A 25,726-nucleotide genomic window follows, 5' to 3' on the forward strand; every position below is an offset into this window, starting at 1 on the left:
CGCTGCGTCACAAAATTGACGCAAGAATGGAGCAAAAGAGCTGCAAGGGGCTTGTAAATCTGCCCCTAGAGTAGAGGCTCAGGTGCAGTCCTTCCTTTGTAGCCCTCTTTTTGGATGAAATAGTAGGTTCTTGTTCTTTCTAAATGTTTGATTTGGTTGACAAGGACATCGGCAAGCAGCAATCATCAATGTTTTCTGTTATTTCTTTCATGTTGTACGTCAGGTCCGCCCAGGGGCAAGCGGACCGAAAAATCTGATGCAGCAGTGGCTCCAAAGGAGGAGGATGCAGGCCAGGGCGGCGAGTGCTCCTTTGCTGGCCCCAGTAAGTTTTCATTTAAATATAGAGGACCTATTGTTGTCCAAGCATTCCTAATTTAATTGTTTCGAAATAGGGTTTAGATAGGAGCAAAATCAATAATCCAACTGTTGCAGGGACAATTCTCCACAAACCGAACTATGGACAGCAAAGACCAGAGTAATAATATTTCAGAGTGGCGTGTTTGGCACACTGTATAAATAAACCTGGTAGTGTCAGCAGCACAGACTCCTCCTTGCAAAAATTGCAAAACTTTTCGCTCAGTCACTCTAGACTGGACTCTCTGGAGGACTAAAAACCACAGAGTCAATTCAAGTTTAAAAGCTTTATTAAAAGTTTAAGTAAACACATATATGAAAATAAAGTTAGTTGGAAATGGAAAAGTGCTTGGTGCTGAGTTGATGAGTACTGGATTGGTACACATTTCTTGTGGTCGAGCCGAGCTTTCACCTGGTTTGAAGTTGATGTTCCTCTTGTCCTTAGAAGTCCAGTTTCTGTCTGTTCAGAGAAAAATAGTGTGTGTTAAAATTAAGCAAGCATTCAACAATTGTGACAAAAAAAATGAAGCAAGACAACAGCTTTCCCTGGAAGGAGGGACATTTTTACTTTAGACTAGAGTAGACAGTCAATTAATTTTTCTGTTGTTTTCACATTTTTTCATTCATAGACCAAATACTAGTGGAGTGGTGTAATCTAACATTCTTAAATCTACTTTGTAGGTGGAACATCTGGTGGCGGGGCCAGCTCAGATGTGGTGGTCATCAGTGACTCGGAGTCCGAGGGTCAATCTGGGGAGGAGGCGGCGCTAGAGGAGTCGGACCAAGAGCAAGAAGTACAGACTGTGAGGAAGGAGACGGTGGCGGTGGCGAGTACAGGTAAGCTGGATCATGGAGGTACTATCTGACTCTTAGATAGGATATGATGTGTATTCAGTGGTGGCCCAGTGACAAATTACAATATGGTAATTACAGCAGGCTGGGACCGACAGACAGATGGAGGCAGAGACAGAGAGAGAGGAAGACAGAAGGAGAGAGAGAGAGAGGGAGGGAGCCAGAGGGATGGTGAGGGAGGGAGACAGAGAGAGAGAGACAGCGAGGTAGAGGGAGACAAAGGGAGACAGAAAGAGTGAGACAGAGAGAGAGAGAGAGAGAGAGAGAGAGAGAGAGAGAGAGGGAGGGAAACAGACATATCGCCTGGGCCTGGTGCAGATGATACGGTTGCTGGTGTGGTTAACGGCTCAGAGGAAAAATCACTCACTTCTGCCAGATCTCTTTCATATGAAAGAGCACCAAACCAAGGATACAAGTGAGTTGTGGGAAGGGAAATGGTGATTCAAGCGCCCCTCCCTGCGGACGCCCATGATACTGGCCTGAATAGTTTTGTACTGCCCTGGCTAGTTGCTAGTTGTACTGTGACACAACTTCCTGCTGAATCATTTTGTGTTAATCATATTCTTAAAGAGCATTGGTTACAGATTATGTCTTTCTTTCTTCATGTAGTTGGCAATACTAAAACCTCCAAACCAACGAGGAGTATGCTGGCTGTACTGGCCCGGCAACGGAGGCTGGAAGCAACTGTTGCTGAATATCGGCGACTGGTGGAACTAGAGGGGGACGACACGCACTCCAGTGCATCAAACCTAACAACATCTACATCCTCCTCTGTTACCCCACGTTCTACCGGTAAGCACAGTGCTCCAGCAAACCGGAGCCGTGCCGGAAGACGCCACCGCCGAGCAGCAAAAGCTGCACCTCGCAGCACTGTTAAAGGTCGCTTGCGCCGTGCACTCCGCAGAGTGTCCGACCTAGAGGCGGAGGTCCAGAAATGGACCAAATATCAGAATGTGGTGGAGGGCCTCCGCCTAGATCAAGCCATCCTCCAAGAAAAATATGATGCCCTGGCCCTAAAGCATGATGCCCTGGAGGCCAAACTTAACAGCTTGCATCCATAGAGTGTCCCTTGCCCCTGTTTTTGAGACTTTTGGGGGGTGGGAATTGGGAGTTGGGTTTTTTGGGGACTTTTGAGGACTATTTATTTGTTGGGGTTAGGGAGGGTCTTGCGGGAGATTATTTTGTTAGGGATATAAATATACTTTTTCAAACTTTATCTGAGCATACCTGTTTTTTTACTACTTTTGAGCTGGGTGGGTGGTGGTTTTGCAGTAATTTCATTTAACTGAACACTGTCATCGTGTTGGTTCACGTGCAATAGGCCAAATGTTTTCCAAAGTAAATGCCTGTCACAGAGTTTGTTAATTCAAGAGCCCTAGGACTTTGCTGCTAGTACCACTGTCACTCTCTCGCCTCTCCGAATACTCCATTATACTACCTCCCATCCAAACGCTTATCTTACCTGTAATTTGTGTTTGAGGGCTGGCTCCACCTGGAATTCACAGAGTCCTAACGCGTTCTGCAGCAGGGCCACAACTGGAGTTTCCCGGCGTGGATTTTCTGCAAATCAAAAGCAATCAACATTAGAAATGTGGTAGCGGTGCTGACACAACCCCAAAACCTAGAAGCCCCAGAGACAGCACCCCTGAGACAGGCAAGCGAGCAATATAACGCCTACACGTTCACGTGCAATAGGCCAAATGTTTTCCTAAGTAAATGCCTGTCACAGAGTTTGTTAATTCAAGAGCCCTAGGACTTTGCTGCTAGTACCACTGTCACTCTCTCGCCTCTTCAAATACTCCATTATACTACCTCCCATCCAAACGCTTATCTTACCTGTAATTTGTGTTTGAGGGCTGGCTCCACCTGGAATTCACAGAGTCCTAACGCGTTCTGCAGCAGGGCCACAACTGGAGTTTCCCGGCGTGGATTTTCTGCAAATCAAAAGCAATCAACATTAGAAATGTGGTAGCGGTGCTGACACAACCCTAAAACCTAGAAGCCCCAGAGACAGCACCCCTGAGACAGGCAAGCGAGCAATATAACGCCTACACGTTCACGTGCAATAGGCCAAATGTTTTCCTAAGTAAATGCCTGTCACAGAGTTTGTTAATTCAAGAGCCCTAGGACTTTGCTGCTAGTACCACTGTCACTCTCTCGCCTCTCCAAATACTCCATTATACTACCTCCCATCCAAACGCTTATCTTACCTGTAATTTGTGTTTGAGGGCTGGCTCCACCTGGAATTCACAGTGGGGGACTCGTCAACGTTAAGTAAGTTTCTTCATTGTGCAGAATCCAGGCATCAGCATTATGGGTAATGGATAGGGTGAGTCTGGAGGAGGAGGACTCAGGATAGACGACCAGGACTGAGTTCGTGTCAACTAACTGTTGTGAACCTGAGGAATGCTGCGGCATCAAAATCAAGACAGTTCTGTTGATGGGCTTGTTGTTTTATTGGTTGATTTGATTACAGTTTTGTTGGGAATGTGATGAAGCACTTGCTAAAGAAAGACAGACACACAGGAATAAAAGTGAATAAGGAGGACTATTTACAATTAATGAATGAATGATTGAGTCATTTTCAGAACTCGCTGTCAGGGAAGCAGAACTCGTCCTCATACTCTGCTAAATCATCAGTCGGGGTTACTTCTGGTAACTGAGGAGAACTTTCCTCGGGTAGGGCGGTGTCCTCTTCTTCCTGCGTGCATTCTCGTACTCTGTAATCTGGTGGTATGAAGTGCTGGTTCATCTTTATCAAGGTGAGCCGCTCCACATTTGCGGGCAAGAGGCGGGACCTTTTGGAAGTCACAATGCCACCAGCAGAACTAAAAACACGTTCTGAAGACACGCTTGCGAGTGGGCAAGACAAGTAATTGATAGCCAGGTTGGTGAGCTCTCGCCATATTTTTCTTTTCCCATGCCAATACGCCAATGGGTCCTCTGTAATATTGACCTCTGTTGAGTCATCCAGATAGGCCTGCACCATTGAAAGAATGTCCTCCCGGATTCCTGTACTTTGCACTTCTGTGTCCTTTCTAGGACCAGGAAACCCCAGTTGAGTTAGCCAACTCGCTTCAGACATATCGCATGCGCCTGGTGCAGATGATACGGTTGCTGGTGTGGTTAACGGCTCAGAGGGAAAGTCACTCACTTCTGCCACAGGCACAGATGGTGAAGTGCTTTTTTGGGACGCCTGATCGCCTGCTGATTCACTAGTAGTACTGTCTTCTCCTACAGTTTCCTTCCGCTCTATTTCAAAACGAATGGCTGACTGAGCTAGCCAACCTTTGTACTCTGTAACATCCGATGTTTCAAAAGGAATTATTACTTTGCCAAACAATGGCTTTTTGTAACGTGGATCCAGAATAGTAGCACAAATGTAGTGCTGTTGTTTCTTGATATTTACAAGCCGTTCATTGCTAACTAGGCGTTGTAATAATCTCTGCGCCAACTCATGTGCTTCGTTCTTTCCAACGTCCTTTAATTGTGAAGACACCACCTTGACTTGGTGCTCGAGCTTCAGCAACAGTGGGATAGCTTTGCTCAAAGAACAGTCCTCCCTGCTCACGTCACGCGTGAAGACCTCAAAAGGCCGAAGCATGTCTGTCAGGCTTTTAACTAGCTGCCATTGCTCCACCGCTAGCATCATTCCTGTCGTATCACCACCCAGGTTGTAGAAATACTCATTGACTACTGGAAACAGCTCATGCAGACGCTCAAGCATGTAGAAGGTTGAGTTCCAACGTGTTGCCACCTCCTGGATAAGTGCTTTCACTGGCATTCTACGTTCATTTTGCTTGCGCCTCAGCTCCTTCCGGGCCTTAAAAGAATGGTTGAAATGTGTGCATATTCTTCTGCAGATGGTCAGTGTTTTGTCGACTGCAAGTTCTTTTTTCAAAAAATTTTGCACAACAAGGTTGATACAGTGCGCCAAACACGGCACTCTGAAATAGAAACCGTCCTCCATGGCCTTAACTACATTCCTGCCATTATCTGTAGAAACATAACCAACCTTGCAATGTCTTGGGCGCAGCCATTTCAAGACCTTTTTGTTAAAGTCAGCCAAAATGTTGACTGCAGTATGACTTTTCTCCATGCCAAACATGGCTAATGTTGCATGTTTACGAGCACCCTTAAAAATCTCGACCAAGTCACCACCTGCATTTATCTGTTTAATAACCCCTGAAAAAGAGACCCAGTGTGCAGTGATGCACATGTAATCAAGGGCTTGGCAACTGGTCCACATGTCTGTTGTCAGGTGTATAGTGTGAACAGCACTCTTCTGCAAAGCTGCCCCCACCAACTCAAGCACCTCTTTGTGTAGTGCTGGAACAGCAACCCTGGCAAAATAGTACCGGCTAGGAACCTTCCATTTAGGGGCCAATGTTGCCACGAGTTCAAGGAAACCCACACCTTCGACAAACGAAAAAGGGAGAAGGTCCACCGCTAGCATTTTTGCCAGCTTAGTGTTATAGAGGCGTACAGTTGGGTGGTTGCGTTGAAATTGCGCATCTGAGGAGAACATGGCTGAAATGGTGCGCTGGACAAATTTACGGGATGATGCTGATGCCTTCTTCGACCCACTTCTGATCAGTGTTGACATTTTCCGCATTGGTGTGTCTCCCAGACTCTCAGTGTGCCTGCTATGTGTTACGGAGGGTGTGGTGCTGCAAGGGGTACTGGGTGCAACCGGACACATGTCTGACGCTTCTTCTACCTCCCCATCATCTTCAGATGAAACACCTACTATGGGTATATTTTGGCCACTTGCCCTTTGGGATCGCTTTCCCTTGACGTTTGCTAGGTGCGGAAACCATTCGACAGCGTGCTTTCTTTCAAGATGACCTATCTGGCCTCCGGTTCCATAGTTGGTACCAGTCTTACCACGGCTAACGCTAGTCTTACAAATGCAACAAACGGCTATGTTATCATATTTTTCATGGACACTAAAAAAGTTCCAAACTGGGGACTGGAAACTTCTGGTTTTGCCGCACGAGGTGATACTGCTGCCAATGCCAGATGAAGCAGTGGTGGATGAGCCTTGCAGACATCTACTGGGTTGTGCAATTATTGCAGCAACCTTACTTGAGGGAGTCGAGCTGGATGGAGTCCCCCTCTGGGGAGAAAATATGGGAGCTGTAGGTTTTGTTGAACTTGTGGTACTACTTGACTGCGTTGGTGGTGCTACCAGTGGCACGTCGCCAGGGTCACGCTCAGCATGACGTCGGGATAGGGTGTAAATGTCTGTCTGCTGCATGGCCGGTGTGGCTGGACTGACATGTGTGATGACTAGGTCATTGCTGTCATCCTCTTCAACAACATCAGAATGCACCACTTCATCAAGTCCGACGTTCGGATCCATAAGTATGAGCTTTCCGGGGCCCTTCCTTTTACCATGTGATACCTTTCGCAGCTCATGGTGTGCCTCCCTCTCAGACGTCAGAGATGCTTGCCAATCTAGATCCACATCATCATCTGATGGAGCGGGGCTTGAAGAGGAACTTCTACACACCCTCCTTGATCTTTTCCTTGCTGGGGAGCTGGGAGAAAATGAATCATCAGGAGGAGTGGCTTCGTCTTCCTGACATGATACCCCGGCTCCAAAGTCAATTTCCTCCTGTGCCCCTACTTCTGGAAGAACAACCATTGTGGGCACTTGCACCGCTCCATGGCCATCTTCACTGACCTCTACTTGCAAGTCTCCATGGACCTCTCCTTCTCGGCCTTCTCCTTCTCGGCCTTCTCCTTCTCGGCCTTCTCCTTCTCGGCCTTCTCCTTCTCGGACAGCTCCTTCTCGGACAGCTCCTTCTCGGACAGCTCCTTCTTGGACAGCTCCTTGCGCATGTACTTCTGCTTGTACTAGTAGCCCATGCAGTTGTTGTTGCGGCTTTGGTTGTTGAATAGTACTTGTGAGATGAGTTAAAACCTGTGTTGATGGCGTGCTGCTACTTTCTTGCGATGATCCAACATCACTGGTCGTTGGTGATTCAACAACTAAACAGGCTACCTGTGCAGCACTCTTGGTGGGCCTTTGTTTTTTTTGTTGTTGTTGCCCAAAAAATTTCTTGGTTGAGCAACCAGTCGCCTTGGTAAGTGGTGCCACTTGCTTCTTCTTCTCCTTAGTAGAGACATCTTTCTTGGAAGAGGACCTACGGGCACCTCTTTTTGGAGCCATCTTCTTCAGATGTCGGAACAACAGGCCACAGCAGCACTTCTTCCTGGCACTGATGCTCAACGATGATGCGTAGTTTTGTGCACCTAAACGCAAACGAAGACAGAGGAACATCAGTAAATATAAATGTTGCATATGTAGCGCTTGAATAAACAGTTAGCAAGTAGGCATTTATGAATACACACGTGCACACCACACAATATGGAATTTTCAAAATTAGGATTTGCTAAATTTTTGGGAAACAGGAATTTAACATTGATCCAAGAGAGCACACACACAGAGGGTTGTGCTTTCATGTACCCCTGACTCCGCCTGGGCACAATGGGTGAAAGCAAGGCACAATGGGTGCAGGCCTATGTCTCAAAGCTCACTGCCTGCCTTCAAAATGGCCGCTTGACCCCCCCATCCACATGGCCAGGACCATGCCTCAAAATGGCCACCACCAACATAGCCAGCACCCAACCCCTACTCCAAAAAGTGAAAACACACAACACAAATCAAATCACCACAATCCAATGCCATCCATCCATTTTCAGAAGGCTTATGCTGCCTGCTGGTGGTTTTCCGGTGCAAAATTGCAGTTTTTACAATTTCGCGAGTGCGAGATTGTTGCTTCACGGCGCGAACGTGGCAAAAACCCGCAAAAACCGCGAACAGACCGATTCTGGGCCCCCCTGGGCATAATGGATGACATCAGAGCACAGTGGGTGCAGGCCTATGGCACAAAGCACACAACTTACAAATGGCCCCTAGACCCCCACCCACACGGGACCAGACAATAAAATGGCCCCCACCCCCATAGCAAGCCCCCAACACCACCCCAAAAAGTCCTAAAACACACAAAATCAGCACAATCCAATGTCATCCATGCCCTGGCCAGAATCATGTTAACAAAAATAATTTCAACAAAACAGTTGTATCATCCATGCACCCATAAATAAGCCTGGTGGTTTTCAATTCATGTGCAGCAGAATTGTAATTTTTACAATTTCGCGAGTGCGAGATTGTTGCTGCGCGGGACACGAGCAGTGCGAACACAAGCAAAAACATCCTCAGCTCGCGAACTTGCAGATTTTCCCCCCCAAAAAGTCGAAAAAAAAACAACACACACAAAAATCACCACAAACAAACAACATCAACTTACTTCTTTGTGAAATCAAAATTCGAATCCAAAAGTAATCCAAAAGGCCTCAAATCCAAATATCCAGCAGCAACCACAAAAAGTAATCCTTCCCAGTCAAGAATGATCGAAAAGTGGCCAGGAAATGGAGGAGCTTGCTGGACAGGAACAGGAAGTTGGAGACTGGGGCACTTCCTTCACCCCACCCCTATGGGAGGAGCTTGCTGGACAGGAACAGGAAGTTGGAGACTGGGCCACTTCCTTTACTAAGTAATTTTTGTACTTTCGCTAGTGCGAGATTGTTCCTGCCCGCGCCGCGGACCGCGAGCAGCGCGAGCAGTGCGAACACAAACAAAAAATCCGCTTCACGCGGATTTGCGTATTCTCGCCGCATCCGCGAGAGTTCGCGGATTGCGGATTCCCCGAAAATACGAAAAATCCGCGAGCGTAACGGATTTTACGCCCATGCTTAAAAATTACATAACTGCCTCCTAACGGAGGGCCGGGAGGTGTTTAATAGGTCACTGTCAGTGGCGGTGATCCCCAAGTCCTGGAAACATGCCAAAGTTATCCCGCTGTTAAAAAAATACAACGCTGGCTGCGTCTCTGCTGGAAAACTTCAGTCCAATATCTCTGCTCCCGTACCTTGCTAAAATCAGGGAGTCATATGTCAACACCATCTTGACTCAATACCTGGAAGCAAATTCGATCCTAGACATGTCACAAAACGACTTCCCCCCTAGACATAGCACAGAATCTGCACTACTTGCAGTCACAGAGACGTTACGGTCCGCCTTGGATGAGGGCAGAACCTCAGCACTGATCCTGCTGGATATTCGTGAGGCCTTCGACACGGTCTCCCATAGGATCCTGCTACATTGGCTTGAGGAGATCGGGGTAGATGGCAAGGCCCTTGCCTGGTTCTCGTCCTTCTTGGCCAATCGGTCTTTCCAGGTCTCTGCTCCCCCTTTTACCTCCAATGCTCACCCTCTCTGCTGTGCCATTCCTCAGGGATCTGCCCTGAGCCCCACTCTATTTATTATTTATGTCCGCCCTCTGGCCCTTTTGCCTGAAGCCCGGAACATTGCCTTGGTATCATACGCTGATGATACCCATTTGGTGTTCAGCTTTTCCAGCAACTCTAAGGAGGATCAGGCAAAATTCCAAGTCGACCTTATGGCCATCTCTGAATGGATGGCATATAACTATTTGCAACTGAATTTCACCAAGTCAGAAGTGCTCCTGGTGGGCCGAGATACCCATCTATGGGGCAATACCGGGGCCCTTGGAATCCCCCCAACCGAAATCCGTGGTCGAGAACCTGGGAGTATTGGTGGGCGGCGCCCACTTGTTTGAGGTCACGCTAAGACAATGGCGGGTACTTTCTTTGGTCTCTCACGCAGCCTGAAACACATTTTGGGATTTTTTGGCGCACCCACCTGACAGATGATTGTCCAATCCACTGTGCTGTCTCGGCTAGATTACTGCAACAGGTTACTACTTGGCGTTCTTAAAGTTTTGAACAGAAGACTTCAACAGGCACAGAACGAGGCTGCCTGCATGCTCTTTGCACTACCTAAGTATTGCCATGTCTCAGACCTTCTTCACTGGCTCCACTGGCTGCCTACATAGCAGAGAGTCTACTTTAAGACTCTGTGTACGACACACAAGGTCCTGTATGGCCTAGGTCCGCAAATTTAGAGCAAGCTGTGCTTGCTGTATGTCCCGGCCCGAGCCTTGCGCTCCGCAGATCTGCGTTTGGCCTGTGTCCCTCGGGTGCACAGGACAAGAGCAGGGGGGCGCTCGTTTAGGGCACTCACACCTGCCCTTTGGAATTCCATTCCTCTTGCTGCCCGCAGCAGTCAAGACCATTGGGCCTTCAGGAAAATGATGAAGACATGGCTTTTCTCCAACCTTTAGTTTCCTCGCCTGTCTTCTCTGTTTGATTTAAAGCTGGGACATCCTGTTGCTGGGTCAGCCATGTGCTCTACAAGTGCGTATAACATAACATAACGTATATCCAGACGTGAGTCCCGTGATTGCTGTGCAATAGGACTCCAGATACATGCCACTGTTGAGGCCCATAAATACAGAAACTGCTTTGGGATTTCTTTTGTTCTTGTTTAGACAGAACATAAATGATCCTTTTTGGAGGAAAAACAATACTGATTTGCATATAGTTGGTCTCTGTTATGACACAGAGAGCAAATAATCAGTTTACCGGAATGGCACCCAGAGTAATTACCAGTGGATGAGTTTAAGCAGTAGTAAATCCAGCACCATAGATGGCCAACCTTTGGTACAGTAAAACCCTCCCATAAAAATAATGACGGTACAGACTTAAAATAAAACCAAGTAATAATTATTGCTAAATTAAATAATTTAAAATATAAATAAACGCAATTTAATGTACCAAAATCTAAATGTAAAACATATTTATTTAATTATACAATATTTTAACCTATTTTGAGTTCATCAATTGTATGAGGCTGTCCCATAGAAAAAATGAGAGGTGGAAGTGGAGATTTACACTCGTAGGTTTGTGAATAGTGTTTTGAGTGTTTAGTAGTACTTTTGTAGTACTACTGAATACTGCAAATGCAGTTTGTGAATAGGCTTCTCAGTGTCTGTTGATGGTTTGATATCCATTACATAATTTATTGTATCTATGAAGCTCCATTGTTACTGACTTTGTGAACTTCTCTTTCCGAGCAAGACCCTGACTTGAGCTTGACTGAGCAGAGCTGCAGAATCATTCAGGAGGTTCTTTTTAAGCTCTGGCATCTCAGTCCATCCCTGCCCCTAATTTGCAGTAACCTATGTTTCACAGTGATCGAAGCCTTAGTAATTACTGCATGAGATAACTAAAGCTCCATGTTGGTTTACCACCCGCAGTTTGTTCAAATTGCAGCTGTCAACTTGATTTTCATTCTGAGAAAAAGAGAAGCAAAAAAAAACCACACATGTATAGAAAAGGCTCAGCGATGGAGAGGCGTTCCATCACTAAAACACATGTTATACTGTATAACTTAGGGTGTGCACTGTAGGTAGTTAAATGAGCAAAGTGCAGCCCTTCATCAGATCTTCACCAGCTCTTGGTTCTCAGCAAGGAGCCAGTGTAGACTCATTAGGACATGAATTTTTGATCTGGAGATGGTGTTCCTTTTAGCGGCCTGGCTTCTAGGCATTTTGTTTAATGTGCTTTTGTTAGCCCCACGTGTATACCATTGAGCAAGCCCTTTCAGACAAAATTAATTAATTAATTTCTTTGATCTTGCAAAGATAGGTCAACTAAAGTGAAAACCTTTCAGGGTTTTCTTAATGTAAGAAATTGGTCTTCCTGGAATAAAAGACCATCTGAACCAGAAGATGGGGAGTTATCCAACAGTGGTTGGAGGTGTGTTTTGCATTTTCAGGTTCAGGGCAAGCTTTAAGAGAGGGTGTCCACAGTTGCTGAATACTGCTTGTTGGATGACCAGGGATCAGTATGTCTGCATGAAAGGGATTCAACTTAAGGTCATTTTGGACCTAAAGGTTTGCCTTGTGTTTATTTCCAATATTAGACCTGACAGCCTTGGTGTGGTTCTCCCCTAAACGTTTTGCCTTCTCTCCTGCTGTTTTCTGACATTCGTTTTTGTTGGCTCGAGGACTCTGTGCACTTTACGACTGATAACCAGTGGTAAAGTGCTTGTGCTGTCCCCCTAAAACATGGTACAATTGGCTTACACCTGATTGATGCATTTAATTTACTTGCAAGTCCCATGTTTATGGTACCACGGGGACGCAGGCCTGCAAATTGAATGCTTTTAGTGGGCAGCAGCACTCATTGTGCCACCAACGAAAAGTTTCCTTTAAAACAAGTCTCTGGCTTGCCATTGCAGCCTGGAATGGAGGTTTGCTTTGCTTGAAATCTGTTTATTAAAGGTTTTCCGCAAAATATTACAAGACGTGGTCTCAAAGTTATCATTGCACAACTTGTAACATGACATTAGTACTGTTGCAAGTAATAATACAAGGATGTCACAATATAGCAATAATTGGTACAGGTACAAGACACCACTTCAGGGGTGCCTTAGGCAGAAATACATGTTATAAATCAAGGAACAATAAAATAAAAGGTACAGCCAGTTTCAGGTCAAAATGTATCCCTGGGGACCACAGATGTTTCACATCACTTCAGAGTAGTGCAGAGGGAGCCTCTGTGGTGAAAGGCCCCCGGAGCCATCATAAGCCCTGACTAGTTTCTCAAAGGGAGTGTAAGCCTGTGTGGCTCCCTGAGCATTGAGGGGTTAGAGTGCCCATTGACACAGTTGACAGTATTGCAACCGCGCTGCTGATTCAGGGACCTTATAGTCGCTTCCTAAGAAGAGGTCGCACGGGGTCCTACACTCACCGGCCTCCCAGCAGGGAAACGTGTGAGGACAGAGGGATAAGGTGAAGTCAGGGTTACAGGCAATTGGCGTGTTGGGGTAGGGAAAGGTGGTACGATCTCTCTTAAGTGCTAGTTTGTCCAAGATCTTGAGGACTGTCATTGTGAGAGTAGCTATATAGGCACTTTTCGGCCTGGCATGCTTGGGGAGCCAAGCTAAGTTCCATAGGGGGCAATAGGCCACAGCTCGAGTCAAGTGGAGCCATTGTTTGTTGCTCTCACGGACAACCCATTCAGAGATATACCATAGATGGACCGCCCAATAGTAATCGAGGAGGTTAAGGCAAGCTAGGCCAACCCCCCATCTCTAGGCAGCATTAAAAATGAGTTAGGGAGTCTGCGGTGCTTACCTTTCCAGATAAAGGAGCGTATGTCTCACTGTAGATGCAGGATAACATCGGGAGGGATAGGTGTGTGTGAGGAATGAAAAAGATAGAGAATCTCGGGAAGGACATTAATTTTTATAACAATATATACAGTGGCATTCAACAACGGAGATCTTCCAAGATAGACTGTCGATATTCTGGCCAATTCGCTTGCGCCCAAGAGGTCAGAGTGGTAGTTAAGTTAAGGCCTAGGCATCTAATTGTGCGGGAATCCCATTGAAATGGGGCTAGGATATGCAGGGCAAGAAGGTCTTGTCAGGGGAAGGTAAGATTTAAGACATTCTATTTGTTCATGTTTACTTTAAAGCCTGACATGACTTCAAAGGCAGAGATACAGCTTATAACCCTTGGCAGGGAAGTAGCTGGCTGCGTTAGAGTAAGCAGAAGTTTGCCTGCAAAGAGACTTATTTTGTAGGACTGCCTCTAAAAGGTATGTCCACAGTGTACGCCATCCACAAGATGGTATTTGCTAGAGTTTGACTTCCAAAGTAAAGAGCTGAGGCGATACGGATAGCCTTGGCATGTGCCCCGGGAAAGACAGATCGAGTTCATATACTGTGCATTAATACGGATTGAGGCAGTCATGCCTACATAGGATCCCATGATTTTGTTGATCATAGCCGGTCCTAGACCAATCTTGCTCTAAACCGCCTGGAGGAAAACCTCTCTGCATCTAACAAGAGAAGGCAGTCCGAAATATTATAATGTTGAGATTTCTTGACCAAGTGTGGAACCCAACGTATATTATCTGCTCACTGCCTATTGCAAATGAAACCAACCTGGTGAGGAGGTTGGGAGGTATTGTTCCAGCCAGGATCTTCTTAAAAATCTTGGCATCTGTGTTCAGGAGAGCTATAGGGCGATAAGATGAACACAGTGAATGGGTTTTTTCCCCGTTTTGGGTAATGAGGGTGATCATGGCAGCGGCCATGGTAGGCGTGAGGCCTGTGTCATGGGTGAAGGAGTTGAACAGTGTCAGTAGTCAACCCGGAAAGCTAGGGAGGAAAGTTCTGTCGACGTTAATGGGGAGTCCATCTGGGCCTGGTGCTTTCCAGACTTGGAGCTCCCAGAAGCCCCATTGGAGTTTTGTGGGTGTAATGGAAGACATAAGAAGTTCAGTGTGGCAAGGGTCGATTGGGTCCCAGTCACAGTCCCGTAAATAAGAGTCTGTCTTGTCCTCAGGGATTTAATCTCACGTATATAGGGTTTGATAATAGTTGTGAAATGCGTGTTGTTTGGCTCTTTTGGTGGTTGCTCAGGTCCTATCTCCCATCTAAATGAAAGTAATATGGGCTTTAGATTGTTGGGGGCGTGATTTATGGGTTAGTAAAGAGCCAGCCTTATCTCCCCCTCATAGTATTTCTGCTTCAAGGCTAGAAGGGAGCGTTCCGCCTTCATGGTCCTATGGGCTCTTGTAGAATCACATGGTGTCGCTTATTGCATTTGATAGTAGTTGTTTGGTCGTGTCTCTTGAGGGCCCTAATCTCTGCCGCTACACCCATCTCTTACAGCCTGGATTCCCTAGCTCTAGCGATGGCAATACTCAAGATCAACCCCCTGAGGTAGCCCTAGCCTCATCCCAAAGAATGTTAGGTGGTGTATCCGGGGGGGTGTTGAGCTCAAAATAATCTTCAATTCCCTTTTGAATCTCTACTGTGTCTACCGGGTCTCTAAGTTGTTGTGGGGGATATGCCATTGTGGTTGGCCCTCACGAGGGCCCGAGACCCCGGACCATACCAGCTTCACATGTGTATGATCTGAGATTGAAATATCTGAAATGGCTACTGTGTCAAGATCATGAAGTAGGGAGTGCGCAAGATATACATAATCAATGCGGTTGTAAGTGGCATGAACATGGGAGTAGAACAAGTATTCTTGTATGTCCGGGTAAGTATAACGCTAAGCATCTACCAGCCTCAGGTCTGTGGTATCGCATTTGAGCTGACATCGCACCTTTGTCCTGATACGATGCCGTGCTTCTATCTAAGTATGAATACCAGACCAGATTGAAATCGCCTCCCACTAGAATGTCGCTCACCACATCTGACAACTGGTCCTAAAGGATGCCCCAAATGTAAAGGTCCTGCGCTTGGGCGTAAATGTTAAGCATGGTTAGAGGGCATGTGACCCTCAGTATACTATATGTTAAAGGTGCCCTTCCTTGTCCTAGACAGCCTGGAAGACCAAGAAACAGGAGCCTGCTTTGTTCAGGATGGCTATACCCAGCATTTTGGTAGGAGCGTGGGCCCAAAAGCAATGAGGATATTTTGGATGGGACATGAGGTGGCTTCCCTCCCTCAGGAGATGTGTCTCCTGGAGAAGGATGACATCCTGGTCCTGTTGAAGAAGGCTTTGCCAAACTTGCTTACGCTTGTTAGGCCCCAAACGTTTAGGGAGAGTAATTTAGTGTGCTGTACTGTTCCCTTGCTGGGGTGAGTGTAATCAGCTGTTAAGCAATTGGGTGAACCTGGGGTAGTGCTTGGCAGGGTCAGGTCAGGATCACCGAGATGGAGGGTTCCCACATCCCGGGTAGCCGGGAAACCGTGAGACTTGCAAGTGTCTGGTCTATGGAAAGAGGGGACAGGGCGGCTAGACAGCTAATGTAGTGGGGTCCGATATGTGGTGCCTGGACCGGCAAAAAAGTGATTGCAACCACCTCAGTGGACACCTGACCAAAAGAAAATAAACAAAGAAAACAAAGAAGCAGTGGGCCAACAGGGCCCAACATCGTCATCCGACTCCTGCAGAGATTGGCATAGATGCTCACAGATCCCACTAGAAGTGTCATCCTCCTGGGTGATGAGTTGAGGTGGGCGGGCCAGAGGGGATGACTGCTGTCCAAACAGTAGAAAGTGAGTTAACCTGAAGCAACATCAGGCTGGGCAAGGTCAAGTAACAAATGTGGTCCTCCGGATCCACCTGTCCTGCCTTAGCCAGGGATCGAGGCCCAGAGATTATCAAAGATGCAGCACGGAAGTGAGGTCTACATCCCTGTGGGGTTGTGTTGTCTATTCATTGTCACTGCTAGCTGATCGTGGATGTGTTAGGGCAGGAGTCCTTCTCCATGCACTGCAAGTGAGTGATAATATCTTGCTTGGCCTCCCGCAGTGCACTTTCCTTTTTTAGCTTGTCGTGACAACGAGATTGCACCATGCACCAGGCTGGGCACCATAGTAGGCGCTTTATCAGGCAAGTCCAACAATTTCTTTGCTTCTGCCAGATAGTATAAGAAGTGCTGTTTCCCCTTCCAGTTAATTAATGAGGGCAAAGGGATGGCCCCACTGGTAACAGATGTTATGTTATGTTATATGCCTTTTATATAGCGTAAATCACCTTCAGGTCTCTAAGCGCTTATAGAGAAAAGTGAGCAAGTCACTAGGGCAGATGGAAAAGCAGCAATGGTGGCAGAATTACACTGTAGTTAACACCTCTCTAAATAGGAACGTTTTTAATTGTTTCCTAAAAGTGAGGAGAACCGGTTCCCTACGCAGGTACTCAGGTAAGTTGTTCCAAATTTGCAGAAGCAAAACAGAAAATGCTCTGCCCCCTTTAGATATAGTAGTGTTCCTGGGGGCAGCTAAACGGCAGGCCTCAGATTATCGCAGTGTCCGGCTAGGAACATATTTCTCTAGGCGATCTTTTATATACCTAGGTGCCTGGCCGTAAATTGCCTCGTGGGCAATGCATAGACCCTTAAATTGAGCTCTCTGTTTAATGGGGAGCCAGTGTAATTTATGTAATAGAGGGGTAGCGCGTGTCTTTCTAGGAAGTCTAAAAATGAGCCTGGCCGCATCATTCTGCACCACCTGCAATCTCCTGATAAGTTTCTGGGAAAGGCCAGTGTAAAGGGCATTCCCGTAGTCCGACCTAGAGATGACAGTTGGTGAAAAAATTGACTGTAATGGAGAAGTAGATAGGAGAGGAGCAAGTTTCCGGAGCTGCCTTAATAGTCCTATACAAGTTTCTACCACCGTAGTGACCTGGCTAGACATAGATGACTCAGAGCTGATTTTTAAACCTAGGCTTTTTACAACCGGGACTGGTACCGGGGCGGAATGTCCAATTCCCTCAGCTTGTCTGTGATCGGCTTAAAGTCGTGCCTCATCTGCAGTGTAACTTGAGCGAGATCCTGAAAGAGTTGATAGCATGACTGCGGAAGACCTGGTCCGCTTTCCCCCTGGATGCTTGTAGGATGGTTTCTTTTACTGTGAAGAAATTGACCCTTCTGCTGATGTCTGGAATAGCTTTGGACATCCTGGTGATGGGGACACCCGATGCACCAGTCCAGGGCCGGAGGTGACGCCTCCATGTCTCCCTGGACCGTCTGTAAGAGCCCAGCAGTGAAAGCCATGATTTCGTCACCCTATGCGCCCTTGGGGACCCTCCCCCCGGATACAGATATTATTTTGACCACTTCTATTTTCTAAGTCTTCCTGCTTGGCCTGCAGCTCCACCTATTGTTCCTCAAGCATCGCTACTCTGCGCCATTATATCTCCTGATCCTCCGCTCTAGAGTACATCGTTCATTCCCGATCATCCCTTATTTAAGAGGCCACAGTGTATGTCCTGGAGACAAGTCTTAAACCTGTTTTGAGGGATCCTTTGGGGATCCTATTTTCAAGCGGATGTTTTTAAGGAATGTCTATGAAATCCTGTGGTGTAGGCACTGGCCCGATCCTCCAGCTACAGCTAGTGAGGAGCTGTCCTTTGCGTCCATGTCTGCTGCCAGGGCCTTGCTCCAGAGAGAGGTTACTGAGTGTTCCTTGGTGGGTTTCAGAAATGACATAATAAGGTAATACTGGCACTGGGGTGTTTGGTCTGATGGCCAAGTTGGGGCCACCATCTCCACCCCACATTCCCATGTGTATTTCACAAGAGTTGCAGGAGAAGGTGCAAGGCGCCACCCCAGCCCAAGCAAGAGGAGCAGTTGTCAATGTGTGAGTTAGGCAAAGAGAAAGAGGGGAGTGCTGCTGAGGCAGTCCTGTATTTGATGAGAATGCGTGTGGCATAGAGCCCTGAGTTCACTGTAGGGCTCATTCTCCCCCATAGGGCCACTGGATCTCCACACTCCACAAAGACATGAGCTGTCCGTGTGTGGGCGGATTCTTTCCAGGGCGTTCCTGACTCACCATGCACTGAATTCAAATTTCAAAGCTTTATTCGATTTTCACATGTTAAAAATCATAAAAGCAATTCATACAAAAAATATGTCTATACAATCATACATAGCATTTTTAAGTATTAAATCTGTTAGAGTGATGCAAATCGAATAATTAATAGTTCATAATGCGTTCCGTCGTTTTAAAACACTTTTTAAGAACATTGTCATTGTCATTATGCATAGAGGGTTTCCCAATAGTTGCAAGTGAAGATACGCTGGCCTACACTGCCGCCAGGCCCCCCCTCTCAGGTATTGTTTTAACCATCTGGAGCGTTCGTTATTGTACAGTTTACAAAACAAAACCAAGTGAAAGGTGGTCTGGGAAGATGTTTTATCGCATGGGCAGGCAGCCATAGTTCTGTTCCAGTCGTTTTTGGCTGGAAATGAGACTATGTGGTGAAAAATATTAAACCTAAATCTTGTGAGGACAAAACGATCAAACCCCAAGGTCACAAGGTTCAGATAATGTTGTATTTTATGGGTAGTCAGCAACCGATGGTGTTCGAGCACAGATTTTTTGCCGACTTCACTTCCAAACCTTAGTATATTAAAGTGCTCCATGCATAGTTTTTTCAGGGCTTTCTTCGGAATTTCCCTAATTGATTCGGGGTTATTATACCATTCCGGCCTATCAATGTCCATTAAAACTCTCCTGACGTACTCGAGCCATTTAATACGTTTTTCATTCTCCAGGGCCATGACGTCGCTGATTATTTCTCGATTTAGGCCCAGTTCTGGTGTCGCCCATACTCTGCGCCAGAGCAGAATTGGCTGTATTCTGATCAGATCTGTCAAATGTTCCATTCCTAATTCCGCATGACAATTGTAAACCGATATGCTCTTAGGGAGGGCCAAAAGATATCTTAAGAAATTGTTTTCTACGATTTGGAGCGATGTTACATCTTGGTACCCCCATACACCTGCTCCGTATAGTGCAATACTTCTACATTTTGCCATGTATATGTTGAGCATAATTTCAGGTTGTTTTTTGCCCAATTTACTTGCAAAATGTTTTATGGCCGCAATAGATCGTTTAAAGGCTAGAGTTCTATTTTTCACCTCGGGGCCCCAAGCCCCGGATGCCTCAATTGCAACCCCCAAGTATGGAAATATTTTAGTAGCTTGTAGTTTGCATCCTGCTACATTAAGTTGATTAAGTCTGACTCCACCTTTACCACTGCACATCACAAAGGATTTTTTAGCGTTAAGCTTAAGGCCCCTTGCCTCCATATATTCTACATATTTGTTTAGGGCCCTTTGGGCACCGACCTTCGTTCTCGCCATTAACACGGCGTCGTCCGCATACAAAAGTGAGAAAATCTGCCTACTTCCAAACTTTGGTGAATCAATATTACTGGATCCCAATTCCTTCTCTAGACTGTTGCACTGCAGGAGGTCCCCTTGCCTTCTAGATAGTCCTTCATGTGCCTGTGAATCCTGGCTGAGGACCATTTCAAGTCTTATGAGGCTGGCCTCTGAGACCCCGTAAGGAGAGCTCTACATTTGCCCTCCTGTCAGGGCTGCTGGCGATTGCCCTTATCACTAGAGATGGAGGGCCCCAGCTGCAGTAGGAAGCTGGGGTAGGCCCCTGCTGGTTCAGTGCCTCTAGGCAGCCCCCAGAGCAAGATTGTAAAAACACAGGGGGGGGGGGGTGTCCCAGAGAGTCTAGGGTTATAGTTGCAAGTCAGCTTGCAGGCCAGGCATTCTGTGCCATTGTCGAGGCCCACGTCTATGCAGCTGCCGCAGTGCACCCCAGTTGCCTGGTCAGGGCGTGTCCTCACCACAGAGAGTAGACCTGTCACCACTCCTCCATGCGGGCACAGTTACTCACTGCGGGGGGGGGGGGGAGATATGCTTCCAGTGTCTTAATTTTTTGTCCCTCCGCTTTTGAGGAGACGCTGCCCAGGCTGGCTGTAGGCTGGTCCCTGGGGCCAAGCGTAGAGGAGGGACCCAGATCCAATGTAGTAATGGGCCACTCAGTCTCCCGCGACCTGTCACTACTTCCAATGGCGTTGGCTGTCAAGCAGGCAGCGGGGCCGGGCAGTCCCCAGGATCAGGCTGAGCATTCAAGATGGCAGGTTGGCAGAGAACCGCCTGGTGTTGGATCCTGCGATTCCCCCCAAGGATACCGCTTAATGAGTCCCCAGCCTCACCGTCCAGTTCTGGGTGTGCTTAGGAAACTGCACTGGTGTGAAATTCACATTTGGGCAGGTCCCGGTGCACTGGAGCAGCATAGAGGGCGCATGGAGATCCGGAGCCAAGACAAGGGATATCTCACTCCATTCCCGTCCTGGCAATGCCCCTCTGAAGAAAAACCCTGAGGTGTTTCTTTTAAAAAAAAAGTTTTATTTCGTATATCGCATTTTACACAGCTGTTTGTCCACATCCCTGAGGCCGGCAGCATGAAATCTATGCAGATTCATCAATTAGTACACAGCTCTTACGCCTACAACCCAGCGGGCCGGCAGCGATGCATAATTCTTATTTCTTATGTTCCATCGTATTGGCTATTAACCCAAAGTGTTATGACAACTGAAATGCATATACTGTAGTTATCCCAACATAGAAACAACACTCCCCTTCCCTCCCACCCTGCCTACACCGAATTTCCATTGCACCGATCTGCATGTCCCGCTTCTACAATCTAGCCTCTGATCCTGCCACCCCGCAATATTTTCCATTCACCCTCAACTCCGCCCCTCTCTGCCTGAGATCGCGCGTGTGTCCTTGTGTCTATATATGTTAGTATGGGCGGCTGTTCCATAACACCACGAGTCATTCCCAATGGCCTGATCCGCTCGGAGGTCCGACCCACCTGAATCCAGCCAAATCACAAAGTGTCCCCAGATGTCAGTAGGTCTCGATCTGCTAGGCATTAGTTCCCAATAATGGGGCAACTGATCCTTACAGTAAACCACAGTGTGAAGCCATGCAGCCACAGCAGGGGGCTGTTGTTTCTTCCAATGTATTGCCACTAGACGTTTAGCCAACAGTAACAACATGGCTGTAAGCTTACGAGTGTTCTTTGGGACCTCTAGTACGAATCCCAAAAGAGTTATCAATGGGGTGGCCTGTGTCTGAGCATTAGTGATCTGTCTAATGATTCTAAACACCTCTGTCCAGAACCCTTCAATTGGTCCACACTCCTATGCCAAGTGCAAAAATGTGGCATTCTGTTCTCCACACCTCCAGCAACTAGAGTCCAGTTGTATACCCATGCGGTGCAATTGAAACAGCGTTCGATACAGTCTATGTAAGAAGTTAAAGTGTATAAGTTGAAGTCTATAATTTGGTGAGAGGTTTTCTATTTGCAAACAGCAATACTGCCACTGCTTGTCCGTAATTTCAATATTAATGTCCCTTTCCCAATTCGTTTTGGACGTGGCCTGCACTATAGGCGACTCTCCTTGCGTACTACTATAAATGCGTGTGATCAATTTGCGAGGAAAGGGGTTGGACAGTACAATTTCTAGCTCTGGTAATGCAGGAGGCTCCTTGGGAAATGTCTCATATCTAGCTCTGCATGTTGCTCTTATCTGGTAGTGCAGGAACATATCCGATGCCGTCGTCACCTGCAGGGAACACATCTGCTGTAATGTCATGAAGCTCCCATCTGGGAAGATATCACCTCCCTTCTCCAATGTATGCACCTTAGCTCGCAGTGTGGCCGCATTATCTGTTAGCGGAATTAGGAGTGGGTTCCCTCCCAGCGGCATGGAAGGAGCATAGAGTTCCTTCTGAGGAGCTCTCTTAGCAATCTCCCTCCAAGTCTATCGCGTTGCTTCCACCGTGTCTATTTCTAAATATGGCCTTTTATAAGGCTGGTATACTGCTGAGGGAAGCAGAATGGGAGCCAATCTATAAATCACATGAGGCTGATATGGTGTCGGGGCTGCCAAAAATGCAGGAATTGTGCCTGAGCGCTGTAGGCACATAGCTCAAAGTCCGTAGCTCCTAGTCCCCCTTGGGTAAATGGAAGCGTCAACAAATTCCAAGAGACTCTGGGCTGTTTGCCCACCCACACTAGGATAGTGGCTCTGAGTCTTCTAAAAAAGTGAGTGTTGAGCGGCATCGGAATATTTACAAAAAGATACAATAGTTTATGCAGTATCACCATTTTGGTGATAGCAATACGGCCTATCAGTGATAGCGGCAGCGATTTCCATAGCTGAACCTTGCTTTCTATCCAATCTACTACTCTGCCGTAGTTTGCTAGCCAGATTTCTTGTACCGATTTGCTTATCCATGTTCCAAAATATTTTACTTCACCACTTGCCCATTGTAAAGGGAATTCTGTGTCAAACTGAGCGGTAGTGTCGGTAAGCGGAACCTTTATGGATTTTGACCAATTTATTTGAATGCCAGTTTACCCACCATATCTAATCAGTTCTCTCATGACTACTGCAAAGTTTTCCTTGGGGTTGGTCAAATATATTATCATATTGTCAGCATACAACGAGATCAGTAAGCCTCTTGAAGTGAACCCTATGCTCCTGTGGGTATGATGTTGTCTCAGCCTAGCCGTCAATGGTTCTGTAGCAATTGCAAATAACAGAGGCGACAGTGGACATCCCTGTCTTGTCCCTCTAGTCACCGCAAAGTGTTTCGATATCTGCCCATTAACTCGAACTCTCGCCGTTGGATTTGTGTATATCAATTGAATTTGTGTGATAAACAGAGGACTGAAGTCCATTCGTGTAAGCAAGACAAAGAGAAATTTCCATTCTAAGGAATCAAACTCTTTCGTAGCGTCTAATAGTGCGGCAGATGCCTGTATATGGGGGCCTCGTAGTGAAGAAGCCCGAACATTGTTCTCAAATTATGTGAGGTTGAACGACCTGGTATAAAGCCGGATTGATCCAATAAGGCTATCTGCGCAAGCATCGGTTGAAGTCTATTTGCAAGGAGTTTGGCATAAATCTTAGCATCTAAGTTTATAAGGGATAATGGGCGGTAGGACTCTGGCACTGTGGGATCTTTGTCTGGTTTCAATAATGTGATAATGGTAGCTTCACGGAATGTGGGAGGGAGGACGCCCGTTTCCAATGCCTTTAAATATACCTGAAGCAAATGGGGGGCGAGTATTTCCGCGTATACCTTGTAAAAGGACGCTGTCAGTCCATCTGCCCCAGGAGCCTTTCACGCTGGCATACTGCTTATAACTTGCTTAACGTCCTCCACCGTGATCGGGAGTTCCATGTACTGCCGTGCACCATCATTGAACCAGGCCAGGGCCAGTGTGTCTCAGTAATCAACTATGTCTGTCTGGGATGGGTTAATTTTAGAAGCATACAATGATTTGTAGTATTGGGACATCGTACCTAGGATTTCAGGCGGTGTCTTGACCAGTTCACCTTCTGCAGTGTGTATTTCAGTGATATATTCCGCGCCCCTAGGTGGCCCGAGAGGCCCCCTAGTGTTTTTCCAGCTCTCTCTCCCGCCCCATACCTTCTCGCCTGTGCATGTTTATGTAGATACGCTGTTTCCTTTTCAGCCTCTGCCTGAAACTCTTTCAACTTAGCCCGTATTAGTGCAGTGGTGACAGTTGAGGGAGACTGTAACTGCGATCTTTCCAACTCGCGGATCTCATTCTCCAATCTCAGCAGTGTATTTCGTATATCTCTGAGTACTCTTGTTTTAAGTGCTATGCAATCCCCCCATATCACAGTTTCAAACGCTTCCCACAGCATCCCAGGCGAATCCACCTTACCCACGTTTAGTGTAAAATAGTCTTCTATTTTCCTAAGCAATTCTTCCCAGAAAACCTGGTCTAGAAGTGCATCTGAGGGGAACCTCCAACTAAATGGCGTTATGTACAGCCTTGACACTTTAAATTGCACCTGGCTGGGTGCATGGTCAGACAGAGTGCGCGGGTGGTGTATTGCATTAGTAACCCAGGTGTGAATGTCCCTAGAGACCAGCCAGTAGTCAAGCCTCGACCACGCATTTCGGTGATGTGTAACACATGCGCCTACCCTTAGTGCTGGATGTAGCGCCCTCCATGAATCGTCTAAATGTAGGTCAGTCAAAATATCGTGCAGCATGGTCACAGCTTTCGGGGGATGCTCATGTGAAGTTCCTTGCCTGTCAACAGAGTCCGAGAGAACTACATTAAAGTCCCCGTCCCAGATGACTGCCGTGTTATTCATTGCCTGTACTTTCTGCCAAATGAATGCAAACAATTCTGGATCGTCCGTGTTCAGGCCATATGTGTTTACAATAACAGTGGGTGTATTGTATAGCGTGCCTTGCAGGAGAATATATCTGCCTTCTCTGTCCTGCATTGTGTGGTGTGTTCGCCAGTGGAGCCCCTTACGGATCAATATTGCAACCCCCCTTGAATAAGATGAGTACCCAGATTCCACAACCTCTCCCATCTGGTATTACGAAGCATGCCAGCCGTCGCCCCTGTCAAATGTGTTTCCTGTAGTAGACAGATGTCCACCCCGTGTCTCTGGAGATAAGAGTGGACCAACCTTGCCTTCCGTCTGTTATTAAGACCTCTAACATTCCATGTGATGCAAGTCATGTGTGTCATAGCAGATGTAAACAGTACGTAGTATCAAGGTATATTCGTTGCAGAAATGCATTCAGATCACAGACATAGAGCAGTGCAGAGACAATACATATGAGAGTTGCGGCCCAACTGTGATAACATAACAGTTCATACATTTCAGTGCGTTCCTGTTGAGTTTGGCGCATATTTCTTACAGAACTCTTAGGCAGATCCCAATAAAAGAACATTCCCAACTCCCCTGGCCCGCCCACACCAACAGTGCTGCATGTTATTTCAGCTTTTTCTTCTGGCCCAGTATAGTTAGATGTTGCCACGCTACATGGGATGCCCCTCTACTACGCGTCACACCTGGGCACCAGCAGCAATGCCACCTCCCGTAGTGTCCATGTGATCAGGCACCCATAATATGCCCCTCCACGTCTGTAATGTCCCAGGTGCCGCAATTCACTTTCGGAGCACTTCTGCCCCTGGCGCCTACCTTCAGTTGCCCCCAACTGCAGCGTCCAATGCAAAGTTTATGGCCGGGTCTACGTCCGCACTCCCACGCACCCAGTCCGCAGCTTTCCTACACACTCCGCACGCCACAGCCGGGGGAAAGTTCACAGCCCCTCGGATCTCGCACAAAATGGCGGCTGCAGGAGTTCTTCTTCCTCGCGCAGTCGGGCGTCGCACACAGGGGGGTGTAGACGACTCTTTCGTCCTCCGTGTGAGGTTAGCTGCCGTTCGCCTTAC

At 47.1% G+C, this 25,726-nt stretch overlaps 1 long non-coding RNA gene across 1 annotated transcript; it reads right to left on the reverse strand.

The window, feature by feature from the left end:
• Positions 1-626: 626 nt before the first annotated feature.
• LOC144797715 (uncharacterized) lies at positions 627-2,772 on the reverse strand. Its single transcript, XR_013603449.1, has 2 exons — positions 2,669-2,772; positions 627-814 (listed from the first exon to the last, which is right to left on the reverse strand). It is a non-coding gene; the product is annotated as an uncharacterized LOC144797715 (long non-coding RNA).
• Between the last annotated feature and the right edge of the window lie 22,954 nt (positions 2,773-25,726).

The sequence above is a fragment of the Lissotriton helveticus genome, chromosome 12 (assembly GCF_964261635.1).
Source record: "Lissotriton helveticus chromosome 12, aLisHel1.1, whole genome shotgun sequence".
Classification (NCBI taxonomy): domain Eukaryota; kingdom Metazoa; phylum Chordata; class Amphibia; order Caudata; family Salamandridae; genus Lissotriton; species Lissotriton helveticus.